Raw genomic sequence first — 11901 nt, forward strand, 5'->3', positions numbered from 1 at the left:
CTCCGTCTAACATACTTTGGACATGTTGTGAGGAACACAAGACTGGTCCTTGGAGAAGGACCTCATGCTTGGGAGGGTGGAGGGACAGCACAGGAGAGGAGGGCCCTCTATGAGGTGGATTGATTCAGTGACTGGGATAATCGGGATGGGAGTGTCGCAGACAGTGTGATTGGCACAGGACAGAGCAGAGTTTAGGGCTGTTGTACATAGGGTTGTTATGAGTCGCAAGCGACTCGACAGCACATAACAACAGCAACAACGTAGCCAACTCAATGGTATATGGGTACAGTGGCTAAAACATTCAGTGCTAATGACAAAGTCAGCAGTTTGAACCCACTAATTACTCTGAAGGAGAAAAATGAGGCTACACACACACACACACACACACACACACACACACACACATTCTTGTAAACTGCATGGAGTAGTTCTCTTCTCACCTGTTGTTGGTATGTATTGCTGCATGAAAGACAATTCATAGCTGATCCTCCAGACATTTTTCAGAGGCAGAAAATCACCATGGAAGGAGATTGCCCATCTTTCTCTTACACAGATGCTGATGGATTTGAACCATACATCTTTGAGTTGTGAGTGCAAGTCCTTACTATCACCAGAGCTCTCTATTCTGTCTTATTGTTGTTGTTGTTGTTGTTGTTAAATGCAATCAAGTATGACTCATAATAATCCTATGGACAGCTGACCTGAACCCGGACCTATCCTGTGCCATCCTCGTCATCTCTGATGCACTAGAGACCATTGCTTAAGTTACTGCATTGTTTTGGGATCTTCTCCTTTACTTACACTTCATCTTTTCAAGCATGATATCCTTTTCCAAGGAATACCCTCACCTAGAGACATATCCAAAGAATTAAAGATAGAGCTCCACCATCTTTGCCTCCAAGAAGCACTCGGGTTGCACTTTTCCCAAGACATATCTGTTTGGAATTTTGGCAGTCCTTGAGATAGTCAGCACTCTTTTCTAGCTCCATAACTCAAAGGCATCATTTCTTCTATCACCCTTATTCATTGTCCTGCTTTGTGATGTATAGCAGGTGATTAAGAAGGCCATGGCCTAAATCAGATGAACATTATTTTTCAAACTGAAATCATTGCTCTTCAACATTTTGGAGAGGTCCTAGAGAGCAGACTTGCCCAATGCAATATATCTCCTGATTTCCTGACTGCTTGTACTAAGGGTGTTAATTGTTGATCAAAGTAAAATGAAATTATGCACAGTTTCAGTCCTTTTTCCATCTGTCATGGTATCTCCTACTGGTCCATTGTTAAAGACCCTTTCCCCCCCTTGATATTAAGGTGTAATCCATATTGAAGACAGATATTTGATCTTCTGCAACAGGTACTTTAGGTCCTTCTCAATTTTAGCAAGCAAGGTTATGTCATCTGCATAACACAGGTTATTGATGAGTCTTCTTCCAGTCCTGATGCCACATTCCACTTTAGAGTCCAACTTTATGAACTAGTTGCTCAGCATACAGATTTAATAGATATATCTATACCTATTGTTAAAAAAAAACCCTATTGAAAAAAAGATAAAACCCTGATACACACCTTTCCTGATTTTAAACCATGCAGTGGTCCCTTACTCCATTCAGAAAACAGCTTCTTGGTCTAGGTATAGGTTTCATAAGAACATAATTATTTAATTATGTTCTGGGATTCCCATTCTTCTCAATTTTAGCCATGATGTGTTAGGATACAGTCAGTTAAAAGCTTTTGCCTAGTCAATAAAGCACAAATAGACTTTTCTTTTTGTTCTGAAAAGAATGACACCTACTTTTTTTATATAACATGCAGTCATTTTAGGATTATAAAAATAAACTTGATCTTCAGATTTTTCCACAAACATTTCTCACTGTGAAGTAGATTTTGAGTGGTCAGAGATGGGGGGGGGGAATAATTTACTTTAAAAAATTTTTTATTAGAAATAAATATTTTACTTGGCTATAAAGCAAATAGCCAAACCTGGCTATTAGTTTTTCTATGGTCTGTCCTTTCCCCCATGAATAACAGTTTTATGTATTTCTGCTCAGTGTAAACAAAAAAATTTCTCTGCAGTTTTTCCCTCTGTCTCTTCAACTATTAATACTGATGCTTGTATGTCATAGTCTTCTTACAATTTTGCTTTACAGATTGGTTTTGTAGGGTCAAATCTCCTTTCCAAGACTTAGAGCAGCAGTATAGATAAAATTTTGAAGGAGAGAATGCCAAGGAAAAAGAGGCAATCTATTTGAATTATAAGAAAAACAGTCATAGATTTCGAGGTGGCTTTAAACAGTGGAAAGAAAACTTGACATGCACATGTAATCAGTATCACTCTGTGGAATGGTGTACTAAAAGCTTAGTCAAGTGTATTACTGTCCTGTTACTGTGATAGTCCATCCAGACTTTCTATCCTGATTGTTTCCAAAAACCTCTCTCTGCTGCTAGAGTTGCAGTTCACTGATGGATAAACTGAGAAGCTCTTCATACACTCAATGTGAGCATCCCAGATGGCTGCGGACAACCACTGGCTCCAGCTTTGCTTGTGGGATAGTCTATTAAAGGTCGAGTGCATAAAAAGAGACATGGCTGCTAGAGGGACACACTGCTGAGAAGAATTTCTGTCATATGAACAAAGAAACTATTAATCCAAGCTTTAGAACTTTCCAATTCTCTAGATAACTAACACTTTTAGTTCTCTCCCCCTGCTTGGCAGTCTCTGTAAGTATTCTGTTGGCTTTATGTCTTCAAGAAAATAATTTCCCCACTATGTCTTGTTGTTGTTATGTATTCACCAAGTCAGAACCGATCCACAGCTGACCCTCTGGTGGCTTTTCAGAGGCAATTAATTGCATGGGAGGAGATTAAGATTATATAATATTGAAAAATCAAGTTTGTGGACATTTTGAGATTTTAAGATTCCCCTAACGGGTCCTGGTGGCATAGCAGGTTGAGAGTTCAGCTGCTAACTGAAAGCTCTGGACCTTTTAGTGGCTCCAAAGAAGCAAAGACCTGGACGTCTCCAATAGAGATTAGAGCCGAGGATACCTTATGGGGCAGTTCTACTCTGTCACATGGGATCACTATGAGTCAGAAGCAACTCAAATGGCACACAAAACCAACGTGATTTCTTGAACATTTTTTATTTCAAAATGGATTGCTCTGCTGTGGTTATCAGAACTTTAATTCTTAGGCCTCGAATAACTGATGAGGGATGGATTGGCTCAGTGGCTGCAACCAGGTGACAATGTGAGGATGGCGCAGAACAGGGAAAGGTTCTGATCTGTTCATCGGGTCGCTATGAGTCAGAGTTGACTCAACACTACCTAACAACAATAACAATAATTTTGATTATTTTATTAGAGTCCCCAAAATAATTCTCATTGTCTTTATCTGCGTTATGAGGAAGCTTCGAACTAAAAAAGAATACTGGACTTAATTTTCAGATGTTCTCAGTTTTCTGCTGAGTTTTCTAGGTTGAGGGGCTCTTTGATTTGTGAGCTAAGGTTTATAAGCCTCAAAAGGGAGAATTTGGTTCAGCGTTTCAGGCACAATGAAGCATTTCTTTTGTCACTTTATTTCCCTGCTGTATTAATTTGTGGTTATTCACCTTCTCCTCAGAGATCTCCAGGGAACCCCAAATCTGGCTTTCTAGGATCTGATATACGAACCTAAGCATTTCTCCCAATAAATTACATCTCATGTGTAATAAAATAAAATTGGCTTCTTTGGGGCACAGAAAAGTGCTTCAGGCATCCACTGGCCACGTTTCAGCCCTTTGCCACAAACGTCCTGGTGAGGAGGAGCTCTGGGGCCTACACTGGTCTGGGAAGAGGAACGTTGGATTCACTCACCGGACCTAACAATGCTGGAATGTTTTCTCCCTGTCCATTCACTAAACAATGTGCCATTCTGTACCTCATAAGCACTTAATTTATTCCAACTCTTTGGCCTGACCTGTAATCCCCCTCTCCTTACCCATCTGACCCATCTGTGTTTCATTTCCCGCTCATCAGCATCCAGAGAGCTAGGCCCAGCTAGCCCTGTTTGGAACCATTAGACAGAGATTGGCACTCTTCCCTCTTCCTGCGCCACATCCTCTGCTGGAAAAAAATGACCATCAGATCAGAGAACAGAGCCTGCTTTGTCCCCTGGAATGGGGGTCTGGAAGCATTTTCAATCATTTGCGCTCTATACCCACTCAAACGCATTAATGTGATCAACATTGGGCCTGTTGTGGGCATTTTTTTCCAGCAAATAGCTTGCTAACATTCCAGGCATGTACTTCCCTGAAAACAAGACTGAGACAGGGCCCTGAATATTCAATTGGAAAATCACCAAGTGCGAAAGCTTAGTTTGGCACGGCTGGTGTTGATTCTTAATAAGTGACTTCCTAAAGCTGAGGCATAGGGCTTACAGCGTCAATGACTTGTTTGAAAAATATTTTGTAGGTGCCTCATACCACTCTATTTCCTGTGGTATGCGTCATGTTGTGAGCTATTCCAAGACAGCCTGGTTAAGCACACTAACTTTTTTCCCCCCCTCTAAGATTGTGGTGTTTAACTAAAAATGTCTTTATACAAGATGAGCTCATAGCTATTAGTGCTGATGTAGTTTTAACTGCTTGGATCCCAAGTGCAGTTGGTTGAAAATGTGCTGAAAAGGGTAAACCTGCACCAAAACATCTCAACCTGTCTAAAAGGGTGAGATGGCAGTCCAGTGGTAGTGTTTCTTCAGGGGGAAAATGTTCCAGATTGAAGTACAATGCATACCTTTCATGTTCATTAAAAAGACTTACTGTTCTTAGTGCATTACTAAAGTCAAGGTGCTGAAGACATCTGGAGTACTAGAATAAAGTTAACCCTTTTTATTGCCTCAGGTGCTTTGTAAAGCTTGCCAAAGGCCAGCAGCAGGGTAACAGGAGAAGACAAGTGTATCTCTTCTATATCTTTTCCAGAAAGTAGACAAAAAGCAACCGAAAGATCTAAAATTCTACTCCACAGATTAAAATAATATTTTAATTTGATTTTGTGAAGAATCAAGTATGATAATGGATATAAGATATCCTGATAAGGTTTAGAATTCCAAAGACACAGAAGGCAAATGAAATAGTTTCACTATGTGCCACACACAGTGTTGGGACACTTCTTCATTCAGTCATGAACTGTTAAATTGCTATTTTCCTTTTGCAAACAAAGAGATAACATCTTAGCAAGCTTCAATAAACTTCCCAATGTCACAGTTAATAAAAGATCAAAATTTTAAAGTCAGGTCAGTGTGAAACCCAAAACTTGGATCCAATCCCCTATCTTGCTACTCACAGGTAATCTCATCTACATTATAGTTGTAATGGTTTACTTGGTCAAAGAGGGTGTACTTGCCAAAACCGTAAGTCTGTGTCTTATTCATCTTCAGTGTCTTCCTCCAATCAGCCATGGACAGTCTATAGTTTGGGGCTTCTATTTGTTGGGTGCCCAGTAGCTATTTAGTGATAAGACATTGTACATGCCATCTCTGAATGATTTGTGTTTCTACAATAGGGCCTTTTATACTAGAGAAAAGAGGGATTGATACTCTGGACACTGTCGGGCCGTGCTTGCCTCTGGGGCAAATCATTTTCCTTGGTGCCAGGAGCAGAGCTGAAGTGACTGCCCTGCCCTTGTGTAGCCTGTGGCTTTCAGCTCCTGAGCAGAGAAGGGCAGGAATGCAGCAAGACAGAGACAAGGGAAGCCAACGTTTTTTTATCAGGAAAAGTAGAAACTCTGAATATTTCAATCTCTAGCTCATGAGAGTTAGGAGAAAGGAACCAAGACATTTTCTAGGGCAATGAGCTACTAGATAAATGTTCTGTATAGTGTTGCAAAAGGGAGGAGTCAGCTCTATTCACCTCCATGTTTAGGAAGGCACGTAATGAGCCTGTGCCTGTGAAGTAGAAAAAGGAGCTTTTGTGTCTGATATTATCTGTGAATAAGTGTTTTGACTCTGTCAAGCTTACAGGCTACAGAATTCATACCAGGGGAGGGCTCTAAATTGATAGCTAATCCTCTATGATCTGATATTTCATACATTAGATCAACAAAATAACTTGTTCCTTGACTGAGATATGCAAATTGGATATTTGTTTATATTTACCATAAGGTTCTAATTTAAAAAAAAAATCTTTTGAAAAAATTCCAAACTTTCCCTATGCTTTACAATTTAATAAGTACACCAAAAACATCAGTTCAAAATGTGTAGATGAATGACATCTGTAAGATTGCTTTATGTTCCCAAGGTATAAAGAGTTCATATTTTCTCCCCAACAGCACTAGAAGAAAGCTTCCTTCAAGGGAGTAGGAAGAACTTCACATAGTCAAGCTGACATAGTTCTGATATCATAAGTTTATATAGATAAGCTATATAAAAAAGTTATTAAACTAAAACTAAAAAAGTGTTAACTCTTTTTAGAAGCAAATAGATTACATTTATCCTTGTAGTTTAAATTGACATCACTGCTCTATCAGAAAAATCATTGTTGTTTGTTGCTTTTGGATGCCATCCAGTCATTTATGACTCATAGTGACCTTTGAACAACAGATCAGAACCTTGCCCTATGCTGGATCATCTTTCTGTTCTCTGTCACACTCAAGTTCAGTTCAGTAGTCACCATGTCAATCCATCTTGTCAGGGATCTTCCTGACTTTCCCAGAACCTATACTTTTCCCAGCACAATAGCACACTCCAAGAACTGATTCCTCCTGAAAATAAATCCAAAGTAAGTGAGATGAACTTCATTATTCTTGTCTTTAAGGACCACTCTGGTTGCACTAACTTCAAGACAGATCTGTTTGTTCTTTTGGCAATCCGTGGTATATCTAATACTCTATGCCAACACCGCAGTTTAAAGGCATTGATTCTTCTTCAATTTTTGTTCATTATCCCACTTTCAGATGCATAAGAAGCAATTGAATGTCCTACAGCTTAGATCAAGTGTGGCTTAGTCTGTAAACTGATATGTTTGCTCTTTACAGCTTTGGAAAGGTTCTTAACAGTAGATTTCTCCAATATAATATGACCCTTGATTTCTTGACTGCTGCTACCCTGGGTGTTAATTATGGATCCAAGGAAAAGAAAATCATTGGCAGCTTCAAATCTTTCTCCATCTATCATGATGCTGCCTACCAATCCAGTGGTAAGGATCTTTGATTTCTTGATGTTGAGATGTAAGCTATTTTGAAGGCTGTAGTCTTTGGTCTTCTGCAGGAAATGCTTCAAATCCTTACTCTTTGCAAGACAACATGAGCCCTCTGCATAACACAGGTGGCTGATAAGTCTTTCTCTAATCCTGATGTCACATTCTTCTTCACAGAGTCCAGCTTCTTGAATGATTTGCTCAGCATACAGATTGAATAGGTATGGAGAAATTATACAATCCTGACACACATCTTTTCTGAATTTAAACTGTACAGTGTTTCCTTGTTCTATTCAGAGAACAGCGTCTTGGTTTTAAAAATAGATTTCATGTGAGCACAACAATTAAGTGTTCTGTGATTCTCATTTTTCTCGATGTTATTCATAATTTATTGTGATCCATACAATCAAATGCTTTTGTATACTTAATAAAACACAAACATTTGTAATATTACTTACTTTCAGCTAAGATCCACTTTATATCAACAATCATTGTGGCACAGTCACTTTTGCATCCAGATGGACTTTCTGGATGTACTGTTTAGCCTTTTTTGAATCATCTTCAGCACAATTTTACTTGCACATGATATTAATCATATTTTCCCAATAATTTTCACAGTCTATTAGATTACATTTTTTAGGAATGGGAACAAATATGAATCTTTTCATCAGTTGGTAAGTTTGCTGTCTTCTATATTTGTTGGCAGACTGGTGAGTATGTCAGGGGCTGCATCTGTTTTTGAAACAACTCAATTGATATTCCATTAATCCCTAATGTCTTATTTATTGCCAAAGTCTTTAGTGCATCTTGGACTTCTTCAGTTCTTTATTTTTTGCTACTTTCTGAAATAGTTCAGTATTGAGCTATTATTTTTGACGTGTTGTTGTTGTTGTTATGTGCTGTCGAGTTGGAACTGACCCATAGCTGACCCTCCAGCAGATTTTCAGACAATAAATCACAAAGGAGGAGATTTCCCATCCTCCTTCAGAGCTGATGGCAGTTTCAAACCATGAGTCTTTGGGATTGCAATGCAGCTTCTTACCACTGGGACACCAGAGCTCCTTCCATCTTCTTTTTGATGCTTTCCACATTATTCAAGATTTTTCTCACAGAACCTTTCAACATTGTCACTCAAGGTTTTAATTTCTTCAGTTCTTTCAGTTTGAGAAATGCTAAGCATGTTCTTCCCTTTTGGTTTTCTAACACCAGCTCCTTGCACATTTCATTATAATGTTTGCATTGCTTTCTCGAGTTGTTTTTTTTTATATATTCTGTTTAGCTTTCTTATCTTTGAATTTATTACACTTGATTCAGCTTCTTTTTGTTCCAATTCAAGTTTCAGAATCTCTTACATTCATTTTAGTCTTTTCTTTCTCTCCTGTCTGATGATTTTTTTTTTTTGCTTTCTTCAATGATGATGACCTAAATGTCATTCCACAATTCATCTGGTATTTAGTTACTAGGTTTCAATGTGTCAAATACCTTTAAGAGATGCTTTTCAAATTCAGTTTGGATGTACCCAATGTCACATTTTGTTTCTTGTGGACTTGCTTTCTTTTTTTTTTTTTTTTGCGAAGGCCAATTTTTATTGTTCTAGGTTAACCCAGCAAAGAGAAGGCCTAGAGACACATCCAAGTTGGTGAAAGCAATCTCACCATCGCTGGGTTCTCTGTTCCCTGGAAAGCTGAGCTTCCTCCACCGTCTGCTGTGGGCAGGCCCCGACCAAAGTCTAGGTGCCACTCAGTCCTGGGGGCAGGACTCCCCCTTGGGCAGCCTGGGGCTGGGGGGCACCTGTGCAGACATGAGTCTTAGCTGATGCTGGCCCCCATTGGCCTCTTCAGGAGGACGCCTTGGCAGAGGCAGCCGCCTTCTTCTTCCCGGAGGTCTTCAGCACCACCAGGCTCTTGGGCAGACTGGAGCTGGCCTTCATCACCACGTCCTGTTCAATCTTCTTTCGGATCCCAACCTCCAGATTCTTCTTGAGCTTTTGCTGCTCCACCACGTGCGCCTTCTTGGGGGCGATGACTTGGCCGCCCTTCCTCGGGCCCCGGTTCTGCTCTGAAGCCGCCGCTGCCATCTTGCTCTTTCCTGGCTTCTTCGCCTGGAACTTGCGCTGTCCCTTCACCATGTCTGCACCGCCGCCCATTTTCTTTATTTTCTATTTGAATTTGCGTAAGTACTGATAATCTCTTCCATAGTCAGCCCCTGATCTAATTTTGACTTTTTCTACAAAGCTTCTCTAAAGTTTCTTTCTACAGATGTAGTCATCTGAGTCCATCAAGTAAAATCCATATGTATAGTCACCGTTTATGGTTCTTTTATTTTTTAAAAAATAATGAATGTAAATAAAGCATTCATTGTATAAAATTCAGTCATTCTATATCTAGTTTCATTTATGTTACTAAGTCTATATTTTTCAGTTCTCAGACCTTTTTCTTTATTTGAAACTTTGTATTCCAGTAGTCAATTATTAGTAATACATTTTTATTTTATGTTCTATTTCAGACTGTGAAAGTTGATAGAAGTCATAAATTTCTTCATCTTTGGCTTTAATGGTTGGTACCGATATTTAAATAAAATAACAGGACTTCTTTGTATGCATATGGATCCTATCATATCACTCATAGCATTATACTTCAAGATAAATCTTGAAATGCTATATTTACAATGAATGCCACACATTTGTTTTCAATATGTCATTCTCAGCATAGTAGAACACACAATTGTCTGATTCACAGGGACCAATACTAAGCCAGTTCAGCTCACTAATGCATAAGGCGTTGATCTTTATGAGTTCCATTTTATTTTTCACAATTTCAAATTTTCATAGGTTTATACTTTGCACATTCCATCTTCCAATTATTACTGGATGTTCTATTTTAAGTCTTGCCATGCCATCAAATGAAGGCCCTTCATTGGGTGAAAGCTTTACTCCCATCCGTGTTATTACAGTAGACTCTACTTTGTGGACACAGCTCTTCCCCAGTCATATTTTGAATACTTACCAAACAGAAGGGCTCACTCTCAGCACTGTGGTTAACAATATTTTTTTGTTATTTATTGGACTTTTGAAGGTCTGTTATTTCAGATTCTGATGGCCAGTCCTACTTCTTAGTCTGTCTTAGTTTGGAAGCTATGCTGAAACCTGTCCACGATGATTACCCTGCTGATATTTATAATATTGGTAGCATAGCTCATAGCATCACCGCAACACACAAGCTCAAACACAGTACAGCAAACTTACAGAAAAGTGATGGGAGGTAATGTTAGGGAAAGAAAACAGATTTTTGTAGCAGAAGTCAGTAAAGGAGGCTTGGACAGAACTATTCAATACAAACTTTTTACAACTTTACCTAAAGTCATTTGTATGTGTGTGTTTACACTGTATCTTTGGGTGTTTTTTTTTAAACATTTCTTGCAAACTCACTGGATTTCTCTTGTGAGAAATAGATAATTTCATGCTTACAAAATTAAAATAAAGAGAATATGTAAGAAATACCAAAAGACGACTTCAATAATCCATCACAGGATTTGAGTGTAAATTTGGAAATGCTGGCAAGAGCACAGTTGAAGACTTAAACTTGTGACATTTTGTACTGATCTGAGTTTTCCCTAAGCCAGCTCCATAACAGGTCCTCATGTCTACCATGGATATAAATTCACTGCAGTTCTTTCGTGAGGACTATGTTTGAAAGAAGTGAATAGCGCACCGGGATTTTCTCTTACGATTACACATACCCCTTCAAGTAAAACTGTGGACAGCTCGCTTTCCCAGGGCTATGCACACAAGATTTCAGGAAACAGCAGGTCTTAATTAGACCTCCAGTTTATAGTTTCACCTGAAAAAATACATTTAAAAAAATCATATATGTTTGGCTGTCGAGATTTTTCAAGTCAATAAATTCTTGCTAATTAATCACATTAACGGTGCTCCTTAAAAGTTGAAACAGAATCAGAAAACAAACCAAATTCCCCATAAATATGTAATATAAAGGCCTATTCACGGATGCATTTTCAGGTCCTAAGAAGAATTTTACAGTTTGGGTTTGTGGTTTTTTGTTTTCTTTTGTTTTTTGTCCCTTCCTCCTCTCAGGACACACATGTACACACACAGTATGTCACTATCTGTCGCTTTATTACATCATCCAAAGAAGAAACGAATACCAGTGGTACAGTTTAATACTTTAGAATGTTATTGTTGTTGTGTCTGATTTTATTTTTTTATGCTGTATGCATGAGTGTTTTAAGAGAACAGACACTGAAAAAACTTAGCAACAATATGCCAATTCAACTCAGAGCTCAAAAAAGGAGAATTAAGCACAAGCTGAGGAGAAGAAAGTAGACTGAGAAAGCAATTGCTGAGGTGATGATAAAGACTTCTTCCTGTGTGAACACCATTGCATTATTCAAATGAAAACTAATCCTTCGTGTAAACTTGCTAATATTCATCAAACATTTTGTTTGATGCTTTGGTGGGTGGTGTTATTGGCTGTACAAAATCAGGATTTCTAAGTTTCTTCTGGAAATATAGGCAAGTAGCCTAAAATCCCACCTCTTTCTATGCTGTGTGTTCTGAAGTAATGCTTCTGTTGTTCATTGCTGTTGTTGTTGTTATGTGCCATCGAGTTGCTTGTGACTCCTAGTAACCCTATGTACAATAGCCCTGAAATCTGCTCTATTCTGCCCAACCTTATGGTCTTTAACACATATATCTTCATTTACCTATCACC

At 38.7% G+C, this 11901-nt stretch overlaps 1 pseudogene; it reads right to left on the reverse strand.

The window, feature by feature from the left end:
* Positions 1-9008: 9008 nt before the first annotated feature.
* Positions 9009-9299, reverse strand: LOC102844930 (annotated as a pseudogene).
* Between the last annotated feature and the right edge of the window lie 2602 nt (positions 9300-11901).

The sequence above is a fragment of the Elephantulus edwardii genome, unplaced genomic scaffold (assembly GCF_000299155.1).
Source record: "Elephantulus edwardii isolate Elephantulus edwardi_28Jun2011 unplaced genomic scaffold, EleEdw1.0 scaffold00134, whole genome shotgun sequence".
In the NCBI taxonomy this organism is placed as follows: Eukaryota; Metazoa; Chordata; class Mammalia; order Macroscelidea; family Macroscelididae; genus Elephantulus; species Elephantulus edwardii.